We start from the raw sequence: 26,878 nt of genomic DNA, 5'->3' as shown, positions 1-26,878 counted from the left end.
CTTGCTTCTGGGCAGGCAAATGACTGGAATATTCAGGCGAGATAGGAGTCTGTGCTTTCTTTAAAGATCTGTGGGGATAGAGACTCTATAACTACTATTAGTAGCTGATTCCAATTCACCATGGTAGACAGAAAGTTCTCCTAAATTTCTAACCAAAGTCTATTTAGCTTTAATATCCCCCATTTCTTCAGTCCTCTAGGCTCAAGGAGAACTGGTAAGCACCTTACTCTTAAAAATCTTTCATACATTGTAATACCCCAATACCAGGCTAACTCTTCTTATGCTCTTAATGTTATTCACAGAATCTATTTTCTCTATGCATTTCATAATTTCTGTTGTTGTTCTTTGAGTCCTCTGTGTACCCTGTGTGACTAAAACAAAACATTATAATTGTGTCATGTTAGCCTCGCACATAGAGCTGGAGGGAGGAGGAACATTAGCTTTTTACTAGGCTAAGAAAAAGCTCACTCCAGTTCCCCCTCCACCCCCAACTAATAGGGAAAGCTTATCTGCATAAGTGGCTCCACCTGGAATACAGCCAATCTCAGGGGGGAATTGGGAAAAGGGGGGCGGGGGGGAGCCTAGTTAATTGGGGGAAAGGAGCCACTGGGCCATTTTAAGACCAGCGTGGAAAAAGCAGTTGGGAGGATTGGCATCAGTCTCATACTGTTATCTGGAAATCTTGAGAGAATGATCCTGAGGGGGCAAACCAAGCTTCACTGAGCTGAGACTGAAGACAGCAAAAGGGGAATGGAACAGGGGAATAAGTAAGGGTCATTTGCAGGAAAATGAAAGAGTCTTGGGGAAGGTAAAGTTAACCCTTAAGCTGAATGCATCAGTTAAAGATAGGCGGTTTGGTGCAAATTTGTCTTTGTTACCTACTTGTAGTTCTTAAGATTCAGTTTAATTTTTCTCTAAAAGTCAGGAGCTCTAACCTCCATGTCTGGATTCAGTAAAGGGTGATGATAGTCTCTATTTATCAGAGGGTTGGTGTTTGGCTGGGAAGTTGAGATAGGGGAAGGAAGAAAAGATCCCTTTTCACTTCCAGCAGCTGACCCCAGGATGCTAGATCTGGCAGGTCCCTGTTTAATTTCCCCTTGCCACTGGGGTACTAATCTGAGAATCGAAGGGTGGGGATGAATTGAAGCCTGAAATTTTAGTTTAGTGTTATAAGGAGCTTTCAAACCTGCCTGTTCCTAGAAAAGAAGAAACTGAGGTCTGTAGGACCCTGGGGAAACTTTTGGGCCTCTACACCCAATTTCACTCTTCGGGGGACTTTGGCTGGGAGGAGGGCTGGTGGACCCCAGCATAACCGCTGCTCCATTAAGGGCTTGACCAGTTCAGAGTTATCCTGTGAATTGGGGATTACAGCCTCAATCAACTCCTTATTAAGGGAAACATCTAGTAGAATGCACGTTCATGAACCAGTGCTGTGTCCAAGCACGCAACTGTTTCTCCCAGCATCACATTCATCCTGGTAGATACGATTGTTGGAAGAATAGTCTCTGATTCCTAATAGTATTCTATCTAAGATGCTGATGGGAAAAACACATCGGGGATTGCATCAGGTAAGGATTGCTTCCTGGCCCTTGTTTATCATATTCCAATAATGCGTCCAATACCATATTGGCATTTTGATAACAGCACTACATTGCTGGCTCAGCTTTAGCTCCGTTTAACTGTGAGTACTGCTGAAATTGTTCTGGCTAGTCTTTCCCCACCTAATATTTGTCTGGTTTGTTTTTTCTTTAGGGATACATACTATCTTGCACCTGCCCCTATAAAAATTCACTCAGTTTTTGTCAGAAAAACAACTTACCAACATAGATCAGAGAATAAATTGTTTTGAAAATGCTATACTTTTCACCATTTTTCCAACAGTGTCAGCGACTATGCCAGTTTTGGATCAGAAATGTAGATTTGATCTTCATTTTCCCTGCCTTCTTTTAGGCCATTAATAAAAGTGTTGAACAGAACTGGTCGTGAGTCCCCCTCCCCCACCCTTCAGATTACAGTCAGGCAATCTGTTGGTCCCTGCCCTTTGGATACTCTTTCGCCAGCTGTGTTCCCACCTGACAGAATTATGACCAAGATCACATTTTTCTATTCTGTTTTTGCTAATCAATCATATTTGAGAGCTTAAATGCAGAGCACTGTACTGAGCACTTGGGAGCGTACCATATGACAGAATTAGCAGACACGTTTCCTGCCCTTAACAATCTTACAGTCTCCTGCTTGGTAACGGTATCATTCGAGGAGCAATGCTCTCTTCCGGATGCTACTGGTGCTGCTGTGCTTTTTTTATAGTCAAGAAATCTCATACTGATATAAAAATATAATTTTTATTATAACAGACAAAGTCTAACCAGAGTAAAAAAGTGTCTTTCCTTCAATGGTTGTGGGGAATGAATGGGAGGTGTGACTTACTGACATTCACCTGAAGCCTAGCTTAATTAATATACCCAGTGGAGTCTAGGTGAAACCTCACCCTAGTGAATGAAAGGGCTGGTCAGTATAGCAGTCAGTTTATAGTATTTACCAAGCTCTTACTAAGTGCCAAACACTGTGGTTACCCCTGGGAAAGAGATGCTCTAGTCAGATCATACCCAGGACCTATTTCCCCCAGTCCCTATCTCCCACATTCTAAGAGGTGGGAAAAGCAGGTGTCTTATCTTCTTTTTATAGATAGGGGACAGGGTCACAGGGAAGGCAGAGAAGGTAAGGGGACTTACCCAAGGTGGTTCCACAGGCCCCTGGAGTCAGAGTTGGGTTCAGAATCCTGAACTCTCGCTTTCTCAGCCTATGCTCCTCTTCACTGAAACCTGCTGCTTTTGGTGTCAGAGCCTTTGGGCTAATCATTGGAATAGCTGTGGGTCCTGGAGCAGGGCTGGAAGCTGAGATTTGGATGTGCATGCCACAAAATATTGAGGTATACTCTGTGCTCACCCTCTGATCTGGGCACCAGCAAAATATTTGGATACCAAGATATGATAAATGTGTCTCAATACTGGTGTAAAGCTCCTACTTAACCTTTAGAGCTCCCCCTTATTTGCTAGTCCCCTGTATGAAATGGCAGGGGCCAGTGGGATGTTTTTTCCTTTTGCTAAACTGGAGTATAGTTTGGATTTGGGTCAATTTTGGTTCAGTTTGGAGCATTGGAACCCGGGAATTGTGTAAATTGTCAGAATGTCAGGGACGTTGTCAGTAATTGAAGTTGCTGCAAGACCCCCAGAGGAGCTCCATTTGTTAACAAAATTATCTGTGTTCATTTGGACTTCCTGCAAAGAGTGAGTGAAGGAAACAGTGCAATTTTGAGCATGTTAGCAGCTACAGTGGCCATAATTTAGTTATGAAGTTTTTTCTGCCCTGACTGATCCTGAATTGCATAGATCTTAATTTATTAAATGTCAGTTACCACGCAACTGTTGGAGATTAAACAGTCAATAGTATAAACATAATTACATTGTTGATTGTGGGCACTGTTCATATGTTTGTACAACTTAGACAAATGTGAATAAGTAGAAAAGCAAGTCAGCTATTTGGGAAAACAAAGGAAGGTAGTTTGTAGATCAGTTACAGTGATCTCTAATTCTTGAGCCTAATCTTATTTTGCAACATATACTCACTTCATCTTCTGGATTAGGATCAGAACCAGAAAAAAAAACCCATCTTCAGTCATTGGTTCTGATTCCCAGGTCCATACTCTACCCACTAGACCACACTATTTCTCAGACTTCTTTCCCCTCTAAGCTTTTTTTTTTATGGTATTATTAAGTGCCAGGTTAGATACAAGGTCATCAGCTTGAACACAGTCCATATCCCACAGAGGACTCACAGTCTTAATCCCCATTTTCCCACTGAGGTAACTGAGGCACAGAAAAATTGTAACTTGCCCATGGTCAGAGCAGCAGTCACGTGGAGGAGCCGGGGCTAGAACCCAAGTCCCTCTGACTCCCAGGCCCATGCTTTACCCACTAGGCCACACAGCTCCACAGTGTTTATTGGGTGCAGGGAACATTTCTACGAACTCTATTGTATCTTACTCTCCCAAGTGGTAAATACAGTGTACTACATACACTAAGTGCTCAATAAATACCATTGATTAATTGCACTTCTAATTTTGTTTTATCTTTGCTAAGAGCCAAGACCAGAATTTAATGCAGTATTCCACTTGAGGTTTGAACATTATTCACTTGTAGCCTGGATCATAACACCGATGAAGGACACAGATGGTTCAGTATTATGTATATTTTAGTGAAGAGATTGCAGAAAAATGCACCTTATCCAGATTTGCGATAAAGGTCAAGATGGTCTTTTGACCATGACTGGATTAAGGCATGGGCTAGCTGGGCCCTCCAAGGTTGGGAATTGATCTGTCAGCAGATTTTGCACATACATCAGCCTCCACAACCCAGTATTTTATCTCATTTTTCATGTGAACGTTCTCTCAATTTCTGTTGCTCATCCTTTTTTTTCCCCGAGCCACAAATCACTAGCAGTGTGCTAGGGTAAAAACTAGTCTATAGAAAGTAGGCTTTTTAAATGACATGGGCATCTTACTTGCCGACTTTTAGTGTTTCAGATTGTAACCATGAATAATATTTTCATCCCAAATATCTCATCAACATTGTTCTTTGAGGGTTAGCTGTTGGAGCAGCAGATTAAAAATAATAATAATCTTGGAAGGTTGGGAAAGCTTGAAGTTTTAGAATCAATGCTTTAGCTGGGTAAGCTGTATTAAACGACATGCTTTAGTTGATTTTTTTTATCATTATGAGGAATTGGATCAAACCTTTAAATCTCTCATATTGTAAGTATTACTGCCTGTGGAAATAATTTCAATAAAAAATGTCTAAATATTTTCAGCAGCAAAGTCTTTTTATGGGGTATTTGTTAAGCACTTACTATGTGTCAAGCAATGTTCTAAGCGTTGGAGTGTATATAAATCAATCAGATTGGACATAATCCATGTCCCACATGGAGCTCAGAATCTAAGTAGGCGGGAGAACAGGCATTAAATCCCTATTTTACAGTTGAGTATAAACCGAGACACTGAGAAGTGAAGTGACTTGTCCAAGGTTACCTAGCAGACAAGTGCTGGAGCTGGGATTAGAACCCAGGTCCTCCAACTCCCAGGGCCATGCTCTTTCCACAGGCCTTGCTGCTTGAAACAGAAACACAATTGCATAGTAAATAATTGTGCATGTCTTTTCCCATTTCATAGTTTTCTTTGGTCACTATAAGTGTTCATGTATACCCAGAGGTGGTTTCTGTGTGTGTGTTTGTGTGTGTTTAGATATGGAGGAGGTAGGGTAGGGGCCCTAATATCACAGCCTGTAGGCCAGGGCCCTTCATGGGCTTGGACCAGCCGGGCCCTCTCTTAGTTCTCTCTGCCTCTTTTTCTGTGTGTGTCCTCCTAGGAAGAAGCTGGCTTTTGCCAAATCCCCTTCTCTTGATCTCTAACGGAGAACATATGGTTAGTATTTCAGCCTAACTGGGGGAACTAAGGCACAGGGGAACAGGACCCTTGAGTTAAAATGAGAATTTCTTGCCAGGTTTTGTAGACTAGCAAGCTTTAATTTGAACCTTTGGAAGTGGAAGGAAAAATGCTGTTCTGGATTGAGCACCTTGCTATTTATACTGTAGAGCAAGTACTCTAACTGATCTGGTACCCTCTCTACTTCCTAATTTGTAGAAATCCAGAAACTCTATTTACATAAAGCAGCCACTCTGGTCATGAGCAAATTCCATGTAGGTTTTCACTTGGACTGTTCAACATAATGGGCTACCACCTTTAGCATGGACCAGTGAAACATCCTTCAGGCTAACAAACATCTTTTAGTTACAAGCCCCATCTAGGAAATGGACTGTGTCTGCCCTGAATATCTTACATCTCCCAACTGCTTAGGGCAGTGCTTGGCACATAGTAAGCACTTAACAGGCACCATAATTATCATTATTATTAACCCAGGGGAATATTTATGGAAAGTGCTGCCTAATATTCCTCTATCCACATTATTGATTGCCCCAATCCATTTGGACAGTCGTTCTCTTCTGTAGAAATAGGAATTCAGTTAAGGTCTGTGGTTGGGAAACTTAGAAGTGGTGTGTTGGGTTTCCATTCCAATTGAGAGGATCCTGTAAGGTGCATTTTGATTTGGAATTAGCTTGACTGTATGAGTTCTTATAAGCGCTTTCCTCTCTTGCAGACCCGAACGACGAAGCAGCCAACTGTCTCTCTGCCAAAGGTGGGGGACCACTCTGTGTTCTGAGTCTGATAATTCTGTTCTTTAATACTCTGAGGGACCGTTGCCAAATGACAGTTGGGGAAGGGACTACTTATTCTGTCCCCCACTGTCTCCCGCTGATTCCCACTCAGCGTGACTTGTACAGTTATTACATTGCAGAGCCATGTAGTGCTGTGCATGTGTATGGCATGGGAGACTGGTGGCATTTTAATATTTGGGGGGGGGGGTGAGGATTTTGGTAACAAGTGGTATTTAGGAACTAATTAATATCTGAGAATAATAATGGGTTACTGGTAGAATAAACAAATCAATCTGCATCTGAATATTTATGAAGAAGAGTCTCCGGTCTGCTTGTGTCACACAACTGTTTTCCAGCTGCAGCCTCTTCTGCTGTCATAATTTTCCTCTCAGAGGCGAAAGCCCCATCTCCGACGTGATTCAGGTCTTTGAGAGTTGGCTGGATCAGAAGCTGAGCTCAGGGCAGCAAGTTTAAGGCGAATCCCAGGAATGGCTTGCTCTCTGGAAATATTTTACATTTTGTGATCACAAAGCAGGATGTGCCACTTGATTTGAGATTCCATTCTGTTAAGAGAGTATATGGTACAAAGTTGTCTTAGGCAGTTATTCCCTAGCATATATCACACTTTCCTAATGCAGCGTTCATGAAATTATTTAAAGCAGTCAGGGCTAGAGCCAGGCTTTTATGCCGGAAAATGTGGTGTTAAAGAAATGTAATACACAATGAGGAATCAAATGGCACTTTGGTCTTTTCGGCTGCACTTTCTCCTTGGATAGTATCTCATTGTCAGTAGGGCCATTCTCACGTATCAAGGATCAATCAGTTTACAGGATGAAGCTGTGATCCAGATCCCAGGATCTGGCTGCAGAACACTGTTGTGCTTGGAAGAGTAGAGTGGAATTAGTATATATGATGCAAGCCTTCGAGGAACTTTTATAGTCTAGAGGTAAATCAATCCAGGGGTATTGATTGAACATCTACTGTATGCAGAGCACTGTACTTAGCACTTGGGACAGTATAACAAAACAGAGTTGGTAAGACAGACACTTAAATTAGAAATAGGGAGCGGTGATAGAGTATGTAAGACGTGTTCAGAAGTTCTGCAGAGAGTTGTGCTCCGGAAAAGTGTAGGTAGTGTGAAACGGCTGAAGGGAGAGTTGGAGCATTTGACGTTGGGAGCATAGAATTTATCTGGGGAAGGCCTTCTGGAGGAGATGTGATTTCAGAAGGGCTTTGATTCTGTGGAGAGCTAGGGGTGGTCAGCTGTGCAGGGGGAGGGAGTTCCAACCAGAGGGGAGGATGTGAGCAAGATGTGGACTGTGGGAGAGATTACAGCGAGACACAGTGAGTAGAGTGGCTTGAGATGATCTGAGAGAGCAAGCTGGAGTGTAGTGCGAGAAGAAAGTGGATAATGAGGGGAGAGGGAGCTGGTCGAAAGCCTTAAAACTAATTGTCAGGAATTGATGCAGAGAGGATTGGGCAACGTTAAACCTGTTTCATTACCCAAGAGCACTGAAAGGGAATGGCCGTTCAGGGCTCTCTTGCTATGGTGCTTTCCTTTTAGTGCTCTTGGCCTTTCGGTTTTAAAGCCAGTGTTTCTTACCATATTCTGGTGTCCATCCATCCCCCGCCTACTAAGCGGAGCCATTGTCAGCCACGCTTTTGGCAGTGGATGGGAAGGGAAGTGCCAGGGTTGATAAGTCTGATTGTAGCTGTGGTGACTCAAGGCCAGAGACGCACAGTCGGTAGAACGGAGCCATCATTCTGGTGTCCATCCATCCCCCGGCTACTAAGCGGAGCCATTGTCAGCCACACTTTTGGCAGTGGATGGGAAGGGAAGTGCCAGGGTTGATAAGTCTGATTGTAGCTGTGGTGACTCAAGGCCAGAGACCCACAGTCGGTAGAATGGAGCCATTTCCCAAAGCAGGAGGCAGCAACGTCTTTAGAAGTAGCTGAGTTGCAGGCATAAAGGAGGTTCTGCAAAGGCCGGGGACTCCAGTTTTCCCTATTTGTAATAGGTTTTAATATGTGTCTCCCCTGTAGAATGAACTTCTTGTGGTCAGGGGTTTCATCTACCAACTCGGTTGTATTGTACTTTCCCAAGTGCTTAGTATAGGGCTCTGCATAGAGTAAGCACTCTATAAATATCATTGAATGCTTGACAGTGAAACCCATTCATTTAGTGCTCCTTTACCTCCACCCCCTTTTGATGGAACAATTCAAGTGCAGAGACTGGAGAGTTCTGTATCTCCAATGGCCCCTTGCTTAGATCTGGGTAGGGTGTGTACATGTTGCCACAAATCATTTAATCCATGTATTTGCCGCAGGATAAGTGTGGCTAAAACTCAAATTTCAGAACATGGCGGGGAAAAAGAATCCAAAGCAAAGCAAGGAGAACTTGTGATGCAAAGTTTATTTGGTCTCACTGGACTTTAAAGTAAGCAACTTTTAAAAGTAGTTCCCCTCTAGACTGTGAGTTTGATATAGGCAAGAATATGTCTTTGTTGTTGTTGTACTCTCCCAAGCACTTAGTACAGTGCTTTGCACACGGTAAGCGCTCAATAAATACAAATGTATGAATGAATGAAATGACTTCTGGGTCTTGGTTGATAATCACTATCCGTGGCCTTTACTGGAAATGTCAAGAAGATACGCTACCAGGTGGTAGAGAAGCTAAAGAGCTTTGTTTATCCTGCGTCTTACATCTTTCTGAATCTCTTTTCGCTCAGGCAGCTGTCCAGTAGGCCAGAGATACTCAGCATGTGACCAAAATGGCAATATCGAGTCATCCTCTGTGGGAGGAGGCCTGTAAATTGTGTGGGTGAGGAAGATGAGCGAGCCCTTGAAATTTTCTTATAGTGCAACAGGTGGGCATCTGACTTAGTGCGTCAGAAGGTTATTTACACATTCGAGACTGTTTAAAAAGATCATGAAAACTCTCGGAGCCTCTATTTTATTGTCTGTTCAGATGAACATCAGTAGTGAGCATGAGGGTATATTGAAAAAGGAATATTTTTGTGCCATCTCCAATTAGCAAGCACATATATCCAGCATATAGGAATGAGACTGTTGATCAATGCCTAGGATACGTATTTTACACTCACTCCCTCGGTGAACTCATTCGCTCTCACGGCTTTGACTACCATCTCTACGCAGATGACACGCAGATCTACATCTCCGCCCCTGTCCTCTCCCCCTCCCTTCAGGCTCGCATCTCCTCCTGCCTCCGGGACGTCTCCACCTGGATGTCGGCCCGCCACCTAAAACTCAACATGAGCAAGACTGAGCTCCTCATCTTCCCTCCCAAACCCGGTCCTCTCCCAGACTTCTCTATCACCGTGGATGGCACGACCATCCTTCCCGTCTCTCGGGCCCGCAATCTCGGTGTCATCCTTGACTCGTCCCTCTCGTTCACCCCACACATCCTATCCGTTACCAAGACCTGCCGGTTTCACCTCTACAATATCGCCAAGATCCGCCCTTTCCTCTCCACCCAAACGGCTACCTTACTATTACGGGCTCTCGTTATATCCCGGCTAGACTACTGTGTCAGCCTTCTCTCTGACCTCCCTTCCTCCTCTCTCGCCCCGCTCCGGTCTATTCTTCACTCCGCTGCCCGGCTCATCTTCCTGCAGAGACGATCTGGGCGTGTCACTCCCCTTCTTAAACAACTCCAGTGGTTGCCTATCGACCTCCGCTCCAAACAAAAACTCCTCACTCTAGGCTTCAAGGCTCTCCATCACCTTGCCCCTTCCTACCTCTCCTCCCTTCTCTCTTTCTACCGCCCACCCCGCACGCTCCGCTCCTCTGCCGCCCACCTCCTCGCCGTCCCTCGGTCTCGCCTATCCCGCCGTCGACCCCCGGGTCACGTCCTCCCGCGGTCGCGGAACGCCCTCCCTCCTCACCTCCGCCAAACTGCTTCTCTTTCCCTCTTCAAAACCCTACTTAAAAATCACCTCCTCCAAGAGGCGTTCCCAGACTGAGCTCCTCTTCCCCCTCTACTCCCTCTGCCATCCCCCCTTTACCTCTCCGCAGCTAAAGCCTCATTTTCCCCTTTTCCCTCTGCTCCTCCACCTCTCCCTTCCCATCCCCACAGCACTGTACTCGTCCGTTCAACTGTATATATTTTCGTTACCCTATTTCTTTTGTTAATGAATTGTACATCGCCTCGATTCTATTTAGTTGCCATTGTTTTTACGAGATGTTCTTCCCCTTGACGCTGTTTATTGCCATTGTTCTTGTCTGTCCGTCTCCCCCGATTAGACTGTAAGCCCGTCAAACGGCAGGGACTGTCTCTATCTGTTGCCGACTTGTTCATCCCAAGCGCTTAGTACAGTGCTCTGCACATAGTAAGCGCTCAATAAATACTATTGAATGAATGAATGAATTGTTTATAAGAGTAAAGCATTCTAATGAAGTGTGCAGTCAGCCAGGGGTAAACCAGCACATTTGACCTGGACTGTCAGTGAGGTTTGAAGGTATTCAGCCCAGCACTGATGGTGTATTGAAATGAAATCGTATCTCATTAAATAGAGTCTTTCTTGGGCAGTGCAAAGGGTGTGACTTAGACAAAAGGAAAAAAAAATAAGCACCATACTCAACAGAGATGGTGGCTCTTAGAGGAGGAATTACGTAGCATGAGAAATTGCCTGAAAAATGTGGTGTGTATGTGTGTGTGTGTGTGTGTTTTTCCCCAAAAGTGCTGTCAGCAAGATTCTAAAGAAAGTGTGAAAAATTGGGACTGTTAAACAACAAAGACAGTCCTGGGCGAGAGGAAAACTTGGAGGATCTCAGTGTGTGAGGGGTACTTCTGCCAGGAGCAGATGGTGCCCAGGCAGGCGCCTGGCAAGGGATCCAGTGAGAGAACAGGGAAGGTGGACTCTATCTTTGTGGTCAAAGGATTGGTGTCTGAAGATGAGTGAAAGGGGATGGGCTTGCCAAAGCCCTTTGTTTCCAAATGAAGAGAACAGAGAGGAAATGAGGGAAGGAGTCTGAACGTGGAGGGGTAGGGAAATGGCCATCCATCCTGTGGGCCTGGGCAGTCTGCGCACGAATCTGCAGAGGATGCACTTGGATCCAGTGAAGCCCAGATTTCTCCAGTTGGTGCCAAAGTACCCAACTCCAGTATGGGTGCCTACCCCTGATTTAGCAATTGAGTCCCTGGGCTGCCGTTTCCTGGAATGATGCCTAAAGTCTCCAACAGTGAGTAGGCAACCAAAGTGCCCCATGCAGAAAGGGATTTTTCAGGTAGATTTTGGGTTTTTTTCATTTGCCTTGGATTGGACTGGGAACACGATATGTCTAAGAGGAGAATGAAGAGTTTCGGGAGGGATCCCTTTCAAGGAATTATCAGGAACATTGCAGAATTTGTTTGGGACTTTTGTTTTTGAGGTATGGGAATAAGGTATGTTTGAGAAGTGAAACAGGATAGTGGCACCTCCTTGGGAATGTTTGGCTTAACAGCTTTTTAGACCCCTATCTAGAAGATCACATGATGGTCCCTGGAAGCATGATGGCAGAGAGGTAGTTAGGTACTCAGTGCAGTGCTTTCCCAAATGGCCCTCCCCTTTGAATGCAATAAAATGGCTGAGCCCAACTAGTCTTTCTTAGGCCCTTGGGGTCAGAGTTCTACACCATTGGGAGCCTGGAGGGAGAAGGGACTTCTTGCTTATTTTCTCATTCTCGTTTGGCTGATTCATTACCTGGAAGGCAAGCTATACCATCCACAGTGTTTATTGAGCATATATGCTTTCCAGAGCACTGTATTAAGCACTTGAGAGAGTATAGTACAGTTAACAGAAATGATACCCTGCCCTTAAGAAGTTTTCCATCTAATAGAAGAGACAAGACACTAAAACAAAGGTCAGATAGGAAGAAGGGGTATGTATCTACATAAGTACACAGTGGAGGGCATGAGTTTTAAATTCATACTATTTTGAGCAGAGAGCTGTATGCACCACTCCTGGCTCTGTTCCATCCTACATGGCTCTTTAAACTGCATGGAGGAGGAGTCAGAGAAAAGCAGTGGCCACATTGCCACCCAAATCCCTGGCAGCGCATACCCACTGCCAACAAAATAGCCTGAGTTATGTGTTCTGTACAAGAACACGGCGTTGTGCTTTTAAACTGTTTGCAGGAAGGTGCACGGTTTTAACTTTTCACCCTCTTCCCCACCCCTCTTCAAATCCATCTGCCCTCCTGACAGTGGCTTTTTGACCGTTCATTTTCCTCCTAAACAGGACAAGATCTGAAACACCTTTTGACTCATCGAAGTACAAATTGTTGCTCCCTCTAGACTGTAAGCTCGTTGTGGGCAGGGAACATGCCTGCCAACTCTGTTTTATTGTACTCTTCCAAGCAGAATACAGTGGTCTGCACAGAGGAAGCGCTCAGTAAATGCAATTGATTTGTTGTTGCTCACCCTGTGTGGGTAAGCAAAGGGCTATTTCTTCGATTGGGTTTAGTTTGACATGCTTAAGCCAGAACCATGCTCCGTGGTGCGTTCCGTTGCCACATTACAAAAATTCAGGGTTTGGTGCAGTCTCTGAATTTCTGATGTACTCTTGCGTGTTATGGTGCTGAGGAACGAACTCCTCGAAGTCCAAATGGGGACTCTTTTCTGCCTTGGGCCTCAGGAACACGAGCTCCTTGGCAGGTTCAGGTGCCATGCACGGGCCACGAGCAAGATGAATTGGACTTTTGATGGAAGGAGTTGAACTGGGAAGAATTCCTTTGGAATAACTCATTGTTCCAAAGTAGAGGGTTTGCCCTCTGAGAAACGTTTTTGTATTATGAACAGCTTTAATTTATTTTGGCAAGGGGAAAACACACACACACACACACACACACACACACACACACACACACACCCCACCCCCCAAAAACTTTCAGCAAAAATAATATTAATGATGGTATTTAAGTGCTTACTATGTGCCAAGCACTGTTCTAAGCGGTGGGGTAGTTATAAGGTAATCAGATTCATTCAATAGTATTTACTGAGCGCTTACTATGTGCAAAGCACTGTACTAAGCGCTTGGAATGTACAGTTTGACAACAGAGAGAGACAATCCCTGCCCATTGACGGGCTTACAGTCTGATCGGGGGAGACAGACAAAAACAATAGCAATAAATAGAATCAAGGGGATGTACATCTCATTAACAAAATAAATAGGGTAATATTGTACTAGGGTAATATAATGTATAATGACAATATATTAATAAAATAATATGCAATATAATATATTATAATGTATTATACATTATATATTTGTTATATGAAATATATACTATACTATATAATAATTTAATAATAATAAGGTAAGATTGTCCTATGGAGGGCTCACAGTCTTAATCCCCACTTTACAGATGCAGTAACTGAGGCTCATAGAAGTTAAGTGACTCACCCAAAGTCACACAGCTGATAAACGGCGGAGCCGGGATTAGAACCCACAACCTTTGACTCTCAAGCCCATGCTCTTTCCACTAAGCCACGCTGCTTCTCCAGAAATCCGTCCCCCTCTTGCTTTTCAGATGAGGTGGGAGAGTGGGAAACTTAATAGCTGTCTCTTCATCTTGGCAGGTTTAACAAGTGAGAAAAGGAGGGATTTTCCCATGAGGCCCCTGTAGAGGTGTGAAGATTTTGGAGAGCAGGATTCAGATGAATGAAGGGGGAAAATGATTGGGTATTTAGAAGCCCTATTGAGGAGTCATCTATTGCTATGGAGCTCAGAGCCCCATCCCAGGGCCACGTTGTAAGGTGCATAACTCTGACTTTTAAAGGGGATCTGGCCCCTGACTTCCATGGAGAGTGGAGCCAAGGGATGGAGTTTCCTAGTCAAGAGTGTTACCAGCCATTTCCTAGCTCAAGTTAATTTGGGAATTTTCTCCTCCTCTCTTCCCCCCAACATTTTTTGGGGGGGGGTGTGGAGGAGGGTGGGGAGAGGAGCTCACTTCCTTTCAGGTTCTCCATCTCTGATTGCCTTGTAGCAGTTTTGGGATACTTTCAGGGTGACAACAAGTTGCCACACTCTGCAACTTAGAAGCTGCCATTCAGCAGGGTCTTTTTACCTTAAGGCGTCTTTTTAATATGAGAGTGTGCTTTGTTTTCTCGATGCCCAGATATGCCTGGCATGGCTACAGTCTTGAACATAATGAGTTCCAAGTGAATTTAAATTATGTATACTACAACCATTTGTCTTTTGCGTGGAAGCTCGTGCTAATGTTTCAGTGCCCTTAGCATCTTGCTACTAGTAAATAATGCAGTACAATAAAATCCTGGTTACTTTTCTCTGTTTCTACTTGGACAGTCAGTGCTCTCAAAAGTGCAGAATAATGTGCAGAAAGGGGAAGAAGTGGGGCTCAGTGGATTTAGTGTCAGACAAAAAAATTCAGTTGAGTCCATACTTCACTTTGCTCCCTGGATCGTTTTTCCAAAGAGCTGTCCAGTCCAGATTTCCCCACTCCTTTTGATCCTCCGGTGTTGCCCACCACTGGCGTATCAAATTTCCTGATTTCCTACCATAAATTTCCTCTCTGATTTCCTACCATAACCCAGCCCACACACTTCACTCCTCTAATGCTAGCCTACTCACTGTACCTCCATCTCGTCTCTCTGCTGATCTTTTGCCCAAGTCCTGCCTCTGGCCTGGAACTCCCCTTCCTCTTCATATCCGACAGATGTTCACTCTCCCCACCTTCAAAGTCTTAATAAAAGCATATCTCCTCCGAGAGGCCCTCATTTCCTCTTCTCCCACCCACTTCTGCACTAGGATGTGCGTGGCTCAGTGGAAAGAGCACGGGCTTCAGAGTCAGAGGTCATGGGTTTGAATCCTGGCTCTGCCACTTGTCAGCTGTGTGACTGTGGGCAAGTCACTTCACTTCTCTGTGCCTCAGTTACCTCATCTGGAAAATGGGGATTAACTGTGAGCCTCATGTGGGACAACCTGATGACCCTGTATCTCCCCCAGCGCTTAGAACAGTGCTCTGCACATAATAAGCGCTTAACAAATACCAACATTATTATCTTTTATTTCCCCCACCCTCCCTCAACCCCACAGTAGTTGTGTACATACCTGCAGTTTATATTAATGTCTCTCTCTCTGTCTAGACCATATAAGCTGCTTTGAGCAATAAACATGTCTACCAATGCTATTATATTGACTCTGCCAAATGCATAGTAGAGGACATTGAATACAATAAATGATTAATAAATTTGATTGAGTGATTATCAGACTTTAAGATCCTTGTCGGCAGGGACTGTGTCTACCAACTCTGTTGTACTGTACTCTCCCAAGAGCTTAGTATAGTGCCCTGCCCATAGAAAGTGCTCAATAAATACCATTGATTGATTCTAATGCAGTTTCTTGTTGCGTGCTTACATGAGAAGCAGCCTGGGCTTTGAAAGAGCACAGCCCTAGGTGCCCTTGGGCAAGCCACTTATCTTCTCTGTGCCTCAGTTCCCTCAACTGCAGAATGGGGATTCGATGCCTCTTCTGTGAGCCCCATGTCAGACCAGACTATCTTGCAGATGGACTGTAAGCTCGATGTGGGCAGTGAACGTGTCTGCCAACTCAGTTCTGTTGTACTTTCCCGAGTGCTTAGTACAGTGTTCTACACACAGTACACACTCAAATACTGTTGATTGTATCTACCCCTGTGTTTAGTACAGTGCTTGACACGCTGTATGCACATAACAAATTCCACGGTTTCTGTTGTTATCGTTATGGTTGGGATTTAACAGCAGAGAGAGGCTGGAATTATGGCAGAAGACAATGGGCAACTGCTGCGGTAAATTGATCCACCTTAGATATAGTAGGAATGAATTGCTAAAATGAGAAGTTAGGCTGCCTGGGAATCATGATTATTGGGAGCGCTGGGGAACCTCGGTAATAGGAAGAGAGGGGAACCAGGTGAAAATGATTGGTAACTTCACTCCATTAAAATCCTCTCAGCCACCAGATGGCCAAGGTGGTTGCTATAAATAGATAATAAACTACCAAAGCTGTCCACTGTAGAATTTACTCTCCAAGACCAATATTTACTTGCTTTAACTTGATGTGAACTGTGACTTCCCCCCTTGGCCTTAGCTCAGAATTGATTCTTTGTGTATAGAAAGGTTTAATTAAAATGCATCCTGTTGGTTTTGGGTAGAGGGAAGAGTCAAGAAAAATAAAATGTTCTATACATTTTTTATCATTGAAGAAGTGAACTTTTTTACTCCGTAGGTACTTTTTAAGAGGCAGCTAAACAGAAACGTTTCACATTTTGCATATGGTAGAATCCCCAAGAGAAATAGTTTCATAGCCAAGTTGGAAGAGAAATAAATAAAAATAAAGCTGGGATTGAAAAATATTATTTTACACTTATACTGCACCTTTTCTCCAAGGAGCTCATGGCGATTTACAGGCTCTAAATTAACGGATGGTATTAATCCTCACAATATTCCTGTAAGGTGGAAAAGCAGTTGTTTTCACTCTAAGTAAAACAAATAAAAACCAAAGAAACTCAGCACTGGAAGCCAGGTGATCAGCCTGTTAGGGTACAGCATTAATTACCTCTTCTATTTTTCTGTTGACTCTGGGAAGCTAAAAAAGATGATCACTCTACTTCCTCCAAATGTTTAGTATAGTGCTCTGCATACTGGCACTCAAATACTAGTGATTAAATAAAGCAGGGAGGAAAAGGAAAGAGAGGAAGGGAAGGCAAAAACAACCAAGATTTCAAATTTTGAACAAGGAGGTGGAAAGCAAAACCAATGCCTAAGAGAGAGAGTAGGAATGCGGAAGTTCTTTCCTTGTGGTGACCAGACAAATGTTTGGTGGTGGAATGGGCCAGGAAGAAATCTGTCCCCAAGGATCCTTGGGGCCCGAGGTCTTTCCATTAATAGCAGCAATTTTGAAGTGTGGGGATAAGATCAAACCCTCTGAGGGCAGAAAACTCATTTTTTGCTTGAGCTGACCACTCCAGAGTACTTAGTACTGTGTTTTGTGTGCAATAAATGCCACTGATTGATATAGTAGTTGTTTGTTTCCTGTCCTTGCTAAGTGCTTATTTAGCAACTACAGCGTGCTGGGCCACAGTTGCCACAGCCTGAAGTTATCAAGTGTTTCACGTGTGCTGGACCCTTTTACCCCACCGCCCCTGGAGCCTGATTATTCTTGAGTCCTTGCACCTGGAGGGACAGGACAACATGATAGAGTTCAGTGACCATAACTGTAATTATTTTGAGCCCAGGGTGATGGCACAGAGCATGGGGTCGTACATGTCAACAGGCTGGGCTGCCAGGATTGGGGATAACTGAGTCTCAGCCTTGTTGGGTTGGGGTGGCTCAGAGGGGACCCTGGAGCTTTTTCTCCTAGGACTGTAAACTCTTTGTGGGGAGGGAACATGTCTACCAACTCTGTTGAACTGTACTTTCCAAAGTGCCTAGGGCAGTGTTCTGCACATACGAAGCACTCAGTAAATATGATCTGATTGATTGACTTGCTGCCCGGAGGTTGAGCTGCTGTTAAGGGCACCCATCTTGGAAGGGCTGAGGGGGAGGGTTAAGGCCGAGTAACAGAGAAATATCGAGGAATGATTTGGGAACCTGGATTCTAGGTCAGGATGGGGTAAAGAACCAGACAGAGATTTAAAATTTGAGTTGTTTTTTGGCTTGTTTCACCTTCTATTGGTATAATGCTGCCTTCTACCGTGAACTACTGTAAAAGATGTTGTATCTACTGTCTCGTAAAGAGAGGAAACTTATGGGTCTCTTGGGGTCTGGGCCCCAAAGTCCTTGTTGGGACCACACTAAACCCTGAAGGAGGGTTCAGATTCAGAAAACCTCTCTCAGCACAGCTGTCTGTCCTGGAATAAGCCCCTTTGTGTCGGGAAGTCAGCTGAATGAGGGTATGTTACCGTGGGAACCACCCCTTCTGCAGGATTTTGACCTTAAATTCATGGCTTGAGTCTTTCTCTGATGCACCTCCCTTTGAGTCTAGTGCAATAAAAGGTGAATTGGCATATTAACTGTGCCATAACATTCTGTCAGCAGTCTGTTATGCGGAAGAAGCGGGCTCAGCCCACTGCTATATTGTGTTGGTTCAACCCGAGGCGGTCATTGGGCTCATTAGGAATGAGAGGGGTACAAGTTTGTGCACATTGAGAGGCTTTCTTGGTGTGGAGATCTCCCTTGGCGATGCTTTCAATAGGGATGGGCAAACCGGTTTGGGGAACAGGATTCTTTTCCCCCTCCCTCCTACCTCTCAAAACTCAATCACCTTTGGGAATTTTAGGGGCCCCTTCTCTGTGAAGGGGAGGGAGAAGAGGGAGGGTGGAAAGCTGAGAGCAATAGGCAGAGCCGATTGTGATGGAGGAATGTTCGTTCTTTGTTGTGCCCTTGGTTTCCTGTTACATTTCATTCTTGTGGAGTTCCTGTCATGTCTGGGATTAGGGATGAGGGAGGTGAGAGCTGCAGAGTGAGTGCAGTGAAAAACTGTTGTTTCTTTGAGTCCTGAACCACTTTCAGTTCTGAGAGAGCCACAGATCCGCCTTGGATTGAGAAAGGGCCAGATCAGACATGGAAGAGGGACACTATAGCTGAGAAGAGTGGTCTCAGACCCAAGGGAATAGTGTTTCAAGCGCAACAAGAGGATTAGGAGTCTGAAACATAGAGTGTGGGTAGATTTAAATTAATGAGTCCGGTGCCTGCCCCTAGGTGGCTCAGATTCTCTCCAAAGAAAGCTTTTCCTGTGAGCATTACACTGGTCATTTCTGTACATCAGATAGGTCTTGGAACATTTGGGTGATAGAAAGATGTGGACAACAGGGAAAAATGGAATGCTTTATTCAACTCGAGAAATAACTGCAGGAAAATAATAGTTTTTTTTCCCCAGTCAGGTGGAAGAGTCCTGCCTTTTTTTTTTGCATTGGATAAGTATGTAAGGGAGGGTATGCTAGTCAACTTCTGAAGTAAATATTTTGTAATAAGCACAAAAGTGTTTTATACCAGAGAGATAGCTGACACTGTAGACTAAAAATAATAAAAATGATTGCAATTAAAAATCCTTACAGGAAGCTTGAGGGTGAGCAAATGGGGGGAGTAAATCCTTTCCTTTAGGCATGGTGAGATTATCTCACTAAAGAGATAAATACATAGCTACAGACAGTAATATTCAGGGACCTACTTGAAAGAATTCTTCCCTCTTCCTCCATTTCTCCTTCCCTTCTGAGTGATCTGAGGGCCCAAGATGATCCATATTTAGGTAAGAAAGAACCAGAAGGAAGATGTGTTGAGTGAAATTGAGGGTCCAGAACCATAAACAGTGCTCTGCACATAAAAGGCATTCAATAAATACTACTAATTGATTTGTGGATGAAAAATCTGTCTTTGTGCTGCACCCTGGCCTGCTGAACAGGCTGAAGGACTGGAATCTGTAAGCTCCTTCTTGAGCCTGTAAGCTCTTGGTGGACAGGGAATGTGTCTACCAACTCTGTTGCATTGTAGTCTCGCAACCACTTAATACAGTGCTCTGCAGACAATAAGTGCTCAATAAATACCCCTGATTGACTGCCTTAGAAAATCTGGAGGTGTATTTGGGAGTAGATTTCCAAAGTTTAAAAGGCAATGAACTTCTTGGCTGAGACTCCCACAGTTTTCTTCCTCATTTCTGGTGAAGTGAATTTGGTGCATGATGGAGCTACACCTCCACACCATGTGTGTGAATGCACAGGATGTTGGCACTTCATGTCTTCGACACTGGTTTTGGGGAAAAACCCTCTAAAAGTAAGAAGCTGTGCTAGTAAATCCAGAAAAGGAGGGGCCTGGAATTCCAGGAACGCTGAATCCAAATAATAATTCTTATGCTTGAATTATCTTATTATTAACTTACAAGTGCAGTCTTGGGCTTTGGCGTGCTTGAATTGGAAAACTGGAGATATTAATATAAATTAATTACAGAAGTGTACATAAATGCTGTGGGGCTGAAGAGGACAGTGAATAAGGGGAGCAATTCAGGACGATGCAGATACGAGTGACGAAAAGAGAAAGAGGATTTAGTCAGGGAAGGCTTCTTGGAGGAAATGTGCCTTTAATAAGGCTATGAAGGGATAAACAGAAATTGTCTGATGGATATGAAGCGGGAGGGTTGTCCAGGCCAGAGGAAGGATGTGGGCTAGAGGTCAGAGGAGAGATAGATGAGATGGAGGTACAGTGAATAGATTGGCATTAGAGGAACAAAGTGTGTGTGCTGGGTTGTAGTAGGAGTAGCAAGGTGAGGTCGGAGCGGGTAGGGTGATTGAGTGCTTTAAAGCCGATGGTAAGGAGTTTCTGTTCGATGTGGAGGTGGATGGGCAATCACTGGAGGTTCTTGAGTGGGAAAGCATGGACTGAATGTTTTTGTAGAAAAATGATCTGGGCAGCAGAGTGAAGTATGGACTGGAGTGGGCAGAGATGGAAGGCAGGGAGTTCAGCAAGGAATCTGACAAGAGTAATCAAGTCTGCTTTTAAAGCTGCCGTGGCCAAACCTCTTGCTTCCCCAGACTTGGGGGCTTGTTGTGGTAGCTTTGTGGAAGATTTGGAGAAGCTGGGAAAGCCAGTGGTGTGCACAGTGGGGTGGGTGGGGTGTATGCATGTGTGCGCTGGGCAAGCTGGGAGGCAGATTTGGGAGCAACGTTTCTGTGCCCATAGTAACAGTTCCTCAAGTCATAACCAGGATTGGGACCTAGAGCTGAATCCCAGTTTGCTCCAAGTCTTATAAAACCACAAGATTTAGTGTCACTGCAAACAAAAGTCCCACCTTCAAGTTCTTTCTCTGCCTGCCTCCCTCCTCTCCAATCCTATTGTTCCAGCTGGATTCACTCTTTTTTAAACATTTGTTCTACCAGTTTCTCTTCACACTTCCTCTTCCCCAAAACCTCGAGTCTGAATGAACTCCAAACTCCAGCCCTTCCTTAGCAGTAACCCTGATTTTTCACATATTTGGGAAAGATTGCACAGAAACTGCATCTCAGTTCCTCATTTGTAAACTGGAGATTCAATACCTGTCCTTCCTTCTACTCACACTCTGAGTCCCTTGTTGGGACAGGGACTGGGTCTGACCTAATTAACTTTTATCTACCCCAGCGCTGAGAACAGTGCTTGATGCATAATAAGTGTGTAACAAATACTGTAAAATAATAAGAAATTAATCAACCTAGGCTGGAGTCAGCAAAAGAAGCGTGGTAGGAGTCCAGGGCATTCTGATTAGCAACATAATGGGTTAGGGGACAAATGGCCATTGAGAAAGTCCAAACTTGGCTCTGGTTCTGTCTCAAGTTTGGTGACTTTCCCTTGCTGCTTCCATCCATTGCCCTCCTCTTGGGGCGTAAGAGAAGGGTGGGAGGTAGAGGGGGTGAGAAAAGTGACTGGAGAAGCTCATCTTAGCACAGACGCTCTGGATTGGAGCCGGAAGGTGCCTGAGGCCCAATGAGGTCAGTTTCAATCTGGAGAAATCAGCCAAAATAGGATCCCAGATAGGGTCCTGGTTACTGTAATGCTCAATTTGTGTCATCCAATGATGTAGTGTTGGACCTGAAAGGGTTCTGAATTCAGATATAATTTGGACAGAAGGAAACTTCGGGGTGAGAGCTGTGAAATTTCATGAGGAAGATCCCAGATATAGCATAAGCTAAATTTTATGAAAGTAGTTCCACTCATAAATTATATCAGCAATTAAATGGGACTGCTTTTCTTGAAAAGATCTGAATGATGTCGAATATGAAGGGATTTGGTCAGAAGTGTTTTTGGGGATCTGATTCAATCACTCTGAACCTTGGGCCTGCAGCCGGTCAGAGAGCCTGTAATTGTCAGTCTTAATGCTCCATCCTCTTTCTCTAATCACCAGATGCCCTTTTTGAAACCAGCCTCTCTCAGATTAATGAGGCCACCTCATTTAGAGGTGTGGCTGGTATAAAATAATCATGGCAGTCTGCAGGGGCTAATTTCTGTAGTTGGTGATTAAAGAGCTGACCCATGTCCATTGCAACACAGAGCTTTGTAGCCAGAATGCCTTGGAGAACAAGGCTGTCTGTGTGGTCTTGGCTAATTGTATCTGAGAACTGTTCTTCCCCAGCCCCTTGCTCTGCCCTCTTCCTCTCCCCCTTCTCTCCACCTTCCACCCAACACCCCTCCTGGGAATTATGTGTAAAAGCTGTGAAAATGTAGAGCAAGGGTGTTTGGATTCTCTTTTATATCCAATTGACTTTATAATTCTGGCTCTTGTCTCTGATAGGTGCTCTGGGTGTGTAGAGTGATGTGTTACTTTGCCCTTTCACCATAGGCTAAATTAAGTTTCCCTTTTAGTTTTGCTTGTCAAAGTGACCTCCAAGAGAAGATGAGAAAGCTTTCCAAAGTGAATCTGAAGTGCTTCCTCTCCTTTTCTGTCAGCTTCCATTTTTAAGATATTATAATTTTAATAAATAACTTTATGTTTTCATTATATTCCTTTGCTTCCATCCTCTAGTACTGGTAGCTTCTGGCTCCAACTAATTCCCAAAGATTTTAATTGATGAGGCAAAAGTGGGAGAGGAGCACACAGACATTTTAATAGAGATGTATGACAAGGACTTCTTAATTTTCTGGGTTGTATATTCACTGGCTGGGATGCTCCTGGAGGCTTGTTTGATGAGAGGGGGTTATTTTATTTCAAAGCATCCCACCTTGGCGCTTCACCTATTTATATCATCCATTTTCACCAGTGACATCCATCACTTTCTAATTAGGGAGGCTTGTGGTTGAGAGTGAAGTTTTTTGCTCTGTTCCTCTGGGGCCATGGTCTCAGTAAACGGTGCAGGGTTAAAGTAGGTTCTTATTGTTGCCTGTGGCGCTGAAACTGGTGTATGTATTATTAATAATTGTTTATTTTACTGATTTTTTTATGTGCTTATTGCCATGGCAGCAAGGTGCTGTTGCAAAAAAAAAACAAAAACCCCACCTACCACAGGAACATATAAATTATACAAAGGTACCGCCAATAAAGTCCTTTCCACTGCTGAAGCCAGGAGTAAATCCAGACATTTCCAGGAACAAAACTCCTTCCACCGTTAGGGAGGTAGAAATAAGTTGAATAGAAACTCTGACTTCATTACTGGAGGATTATTTCTGCCTGATGGGTGATTGTAAAAAGAAGGCTAAAGGTAGCTTGTTTAGAGGGCTCACTGAAGCCCCCTTCCACCCCCAGAAAACACTTAATGGTCTCAGTAGTCACGAGTCAGACCCAGGGCCGCAGCAGCTTAGGATTTATGAGAGAGTGGTTACTCTCAGTTTGCTCTTTATGGCATTTTGCACAGCAGTTAGTGATGCTGACCCAACTCCACAGGGATTCAGAAGCTGCTCGTCACCCCCCTCCCACCTCCAAAAATGTATACCCAACTCACATCCCTTGTTGCCTTTCTGAGACAGTATGGTGAAACTTACTGGAATTGTATCCATTTTGTGCTAGAGGCTGCCAGAAGGAAATTGACCATGCACTTGTAAATTTCTCCCATCTGCCCTTCTGATCTGCACAGCAGTTAAGAGAAAGGAGGCAAGAGGAGAGAGAGAAATAGGAAGGATTGTTTTCCTTCCAGCAGTGGGAAAGGAAGGCTGTGTCTGGGGAGTGTGCAGTTTTTTTCCTCTGGAAGAATGAGGAGGGAGGAGAAGGCCAATTTATAGTCTGTCTTTTTAAATCCTATTACTTTTTCTTCCACCCTGTTTACCAATGTAGTCTTCTATTAGTTATTTTCGAATTACTAGAGAAGAGTTTTGTCTTCCTTGTGGAAACAGCTGTAGGCCACTGAGTATCTAGTTTGGTTACTCTCAGTGCTTTAGAAATGAAATCAGAGGTCCAGTTAATAGTTTAAATAATAATCTTATGTCCCCTGGCACAGTGGTTGTAGGCTTCTACCCTCCTTAAGTTTGTGTCTCTTATTCTTTTGTTTTTTGGTACTTACTAAGCACTTAGGATGTGCCAGTCACTGTACTAAGCTCTGTTGCCCTGTGCATTTATTTTGGTTCTCCCAGATTGTTCTCAGTCTGTGTCCTTTGAGTTGCCACCATGGCTGTGCCCTCTTCCTTACCATCAGGTGTGTTCCATTTTTTTTTCCCCACGCTCTCCTCCCCTTCCCCTTCTCTAGTCCACCCACCCACTTATATTTCTGACTCCATTGCTTCCAATACCACCTGCTTTGTGTCTGACTGAACTTCTAGCTGTCTCAAAGCTTATGCGCCCCCCACTCCCCCCATATTTATTCTTCCTTCAGAAGTTTACTCTTGGGGTAACTCCTGTTCCTGTTCGGCAAATCTCTCCTTCAAAAATCTAGTCCCTCTGTGTTCATTTAAGGACCAGTTCCTGCCAGGCTCCATCTGTTCAGCATGGACTATAGATTTGTGTTCTTGGATCAGCAGTCCTTCAGGTCAATGATTTTTTTTTTGCCTCTTTCTGCTTAGTGGGTAAAATATTCTCATTAAGAAGGCCCATTCACTACACTATCATGTATTTTAAAGTGCAATCAATCAGTTAGTTGTATCGTGAGGCATAAGGTAAATCACAGGGTGCAGGGGGCAGGGACAAGAGACCCTTGGGTTTTCCAGCAGTTTTGGGTATTGAAAAAACTCTCACCCTAAGAATGTTGCTCCACCGTAACTCAAAGGCCTATTAAGGTCTCTTAACGCAGCATTCCAGAGGGATTATAGTGGAGATGGTGCGCCTCCCCCCCCCCCCCCCCCCCAAATCCAGAATGAGCCACAGATCCACTCCTGCCCATGCTTGGGTTTACACTGGACCTTGAGCGCTGTGCTCCTGGAATTGTTTATGAGGCCAGCAGGGCCTAAATGAGCCAGAGTTGGAAATTTTCAACCCCTGGCAGGGCTTTTCTACTTAGGAGAGAAGAGGTCCCATTTTCTCGGATGCTCCCATGTGGTTACCCTGAGTATCTGGGGATCATACCCTCCCTCCTGCTCGGTCCCCCCTCCTGCTTCATGTCTGAGAAACCAGAATTCTCCCCATCTTTCAAAGCCCACCCGTAAAATCACATCTCCTCTAGAAAAGCCTTTCCTGGCTAACCTCTCATTTTCTCTCTTTCCCCAATCCTATTTTCTCTCCCTACTGCCTCACCTGTGTACTGTCCCATACCTAAGCCCTTAGATGCTCACCTGCTTACCCCCTAGTACTTCTGTACATACCCTTAATTAACTTAGATGAAATGTATTTTGATATCTCTTTCCCCTGCTAGATGGTAAAAAAAACATTGAGAGCAGGGATTGTTTGCTTATTTTGTTGTAACTGCATTAGGATAACAAAAGGCACATTGAAAGCACATCTCCTCTGAGCAGTCTTCCCTGACTAAGCCCTCTTCCTTTTCTTCAACTCCCTTCTGCATCAGTCTGACTTGCTCCCTTTATTCATCTCTCCTCCCAGCCCCACAACACTAATGTACATAAGCCCATTGTGGCCAGGGATTGTCTCTCTTTATTGCTGTAATGTACTTTCTAAGTGGCTAGTATGGTGCTCTGCACAGAGTAAGCACTCAGTAAATATGAATGAATGATTTACCTATTTATATTAGCCTGTCTCCTCCTCTAGGCTGAAAGCTTGTGGTGGGCAGGGAATGTGTCTATTACACTGTTACATTCTACTATCCCAAGCGCTTAGTATAGTGTTCTACACACAGTAAACACTCAAAAATATGATTGGCTGATTGAATTAGTACAATGCTTTGCCTAGAGTAAGCATTCAATAAATACCTTTGATCTAGTTCATCCATATTGAAATATCCCAGCCTGGGTGGCACACTGTTGATTGCAACAGGACTGCCAGTGTTTGCAAGCTCCAGGACCTTTTTTAGTAATGTGGTGAAACATGCAAAATCTGCAGCTTCCAGAAGCTGAATTGACCCATATTTTTCATTGAAAGCAGGGGAACAGAAATTGGAGGTGCGGCTAGGGCTGCTTGTCTTCTAGATGTCAGCCTACATTACAAATCTGGGTGTTTTTTTTCATATTTGTCTTGGCATAAAAATGTTTGCTTTGGGTGTAAATGTAATGAACAGAACAGCTCCAGCCCAGGAGGAATTAAAAAAAAAGAAGCCACCAGCTTTCGAAATGAGGAAAATATGTACAGTCACACAAATACCCACTACCGAGAGAGTCAAGAGCAATCAGTGATTTGGGGATATTTTTTCAGAGTTCTTTGACAAATAGCTAGATGGGGTCATAGTTGGGGTCACTATGCATGGTATTTGGAAACATAAAACAGCGAATAGCTTTAATTATCACACTGCAGAAATTTCAGATCTGGGTGTGAGGTGGAGGAAATTTTGATGAGTTTGGACAAGGAAAATCTGGTGGATTTTTACCTACTTTTTCTCTTTCTTTTCCTTTTCACACCATTTTAGACAGGACCAGCCCCAAACCAAATGGTATACCATATAAGGAACATCTATGATATTTCATCTCCCATCCCAAACCACGCCCCACCCCCAACCTACCCCTCCACCCCCAAATCTATGCCTGTGGGTTTAGAACAAGTAGGGCAGGCTCCTTACTACCCCCCCATCCTATTTTAACTGTCCCTATTTTAGTTTGCCACCCATTTTACTTGTCCCTGAATTGGGG

General features: G+C 44.1%; 1 protein-coding gene across 1 annotated transcript in view; it reads left to right on the top strand.

Annotated features, from left to right (window-relative positions):
- The window catches only part of PTPRF (protein tyrosine phosphatase receptor type F), a 379,820-nt gene that overhangs the window by 5,623 nt on the left and 347,319 nt on the right, over positions 1-26,878 (top strand). Inside the window, exon 2 of the mRNA XM_029046831.2 lies at positions 6,210-6,248. The gene's annotated coding sequence lies outside the window, so the exon portion shown is untranslated. The remainder of the gene's footprint in view (positions 1-6,209; positions 6,249-26,878) is intronic.

The sequence above is a fragment of the Ornithorhynchus anatinus genome, chromosome 18 (genome assembly GCF_004115215.2).
Source record: "Ornithorhynchus anatinus isolate Pmale09 chromosome 18, mOrnAna1.pri.v4, whole genome shotgun sequence".
NCBI classification, from domain to species: Eukaryota; Metazoa; Chordata; class Mammalia; order Monotremata; family Ornithorhynchidae; genus Ornithorhynchus; species Ornithorhynchus anatinus.
This window is presented reverse-complemented; position numbering and strand designations above follow the sequence as displayed.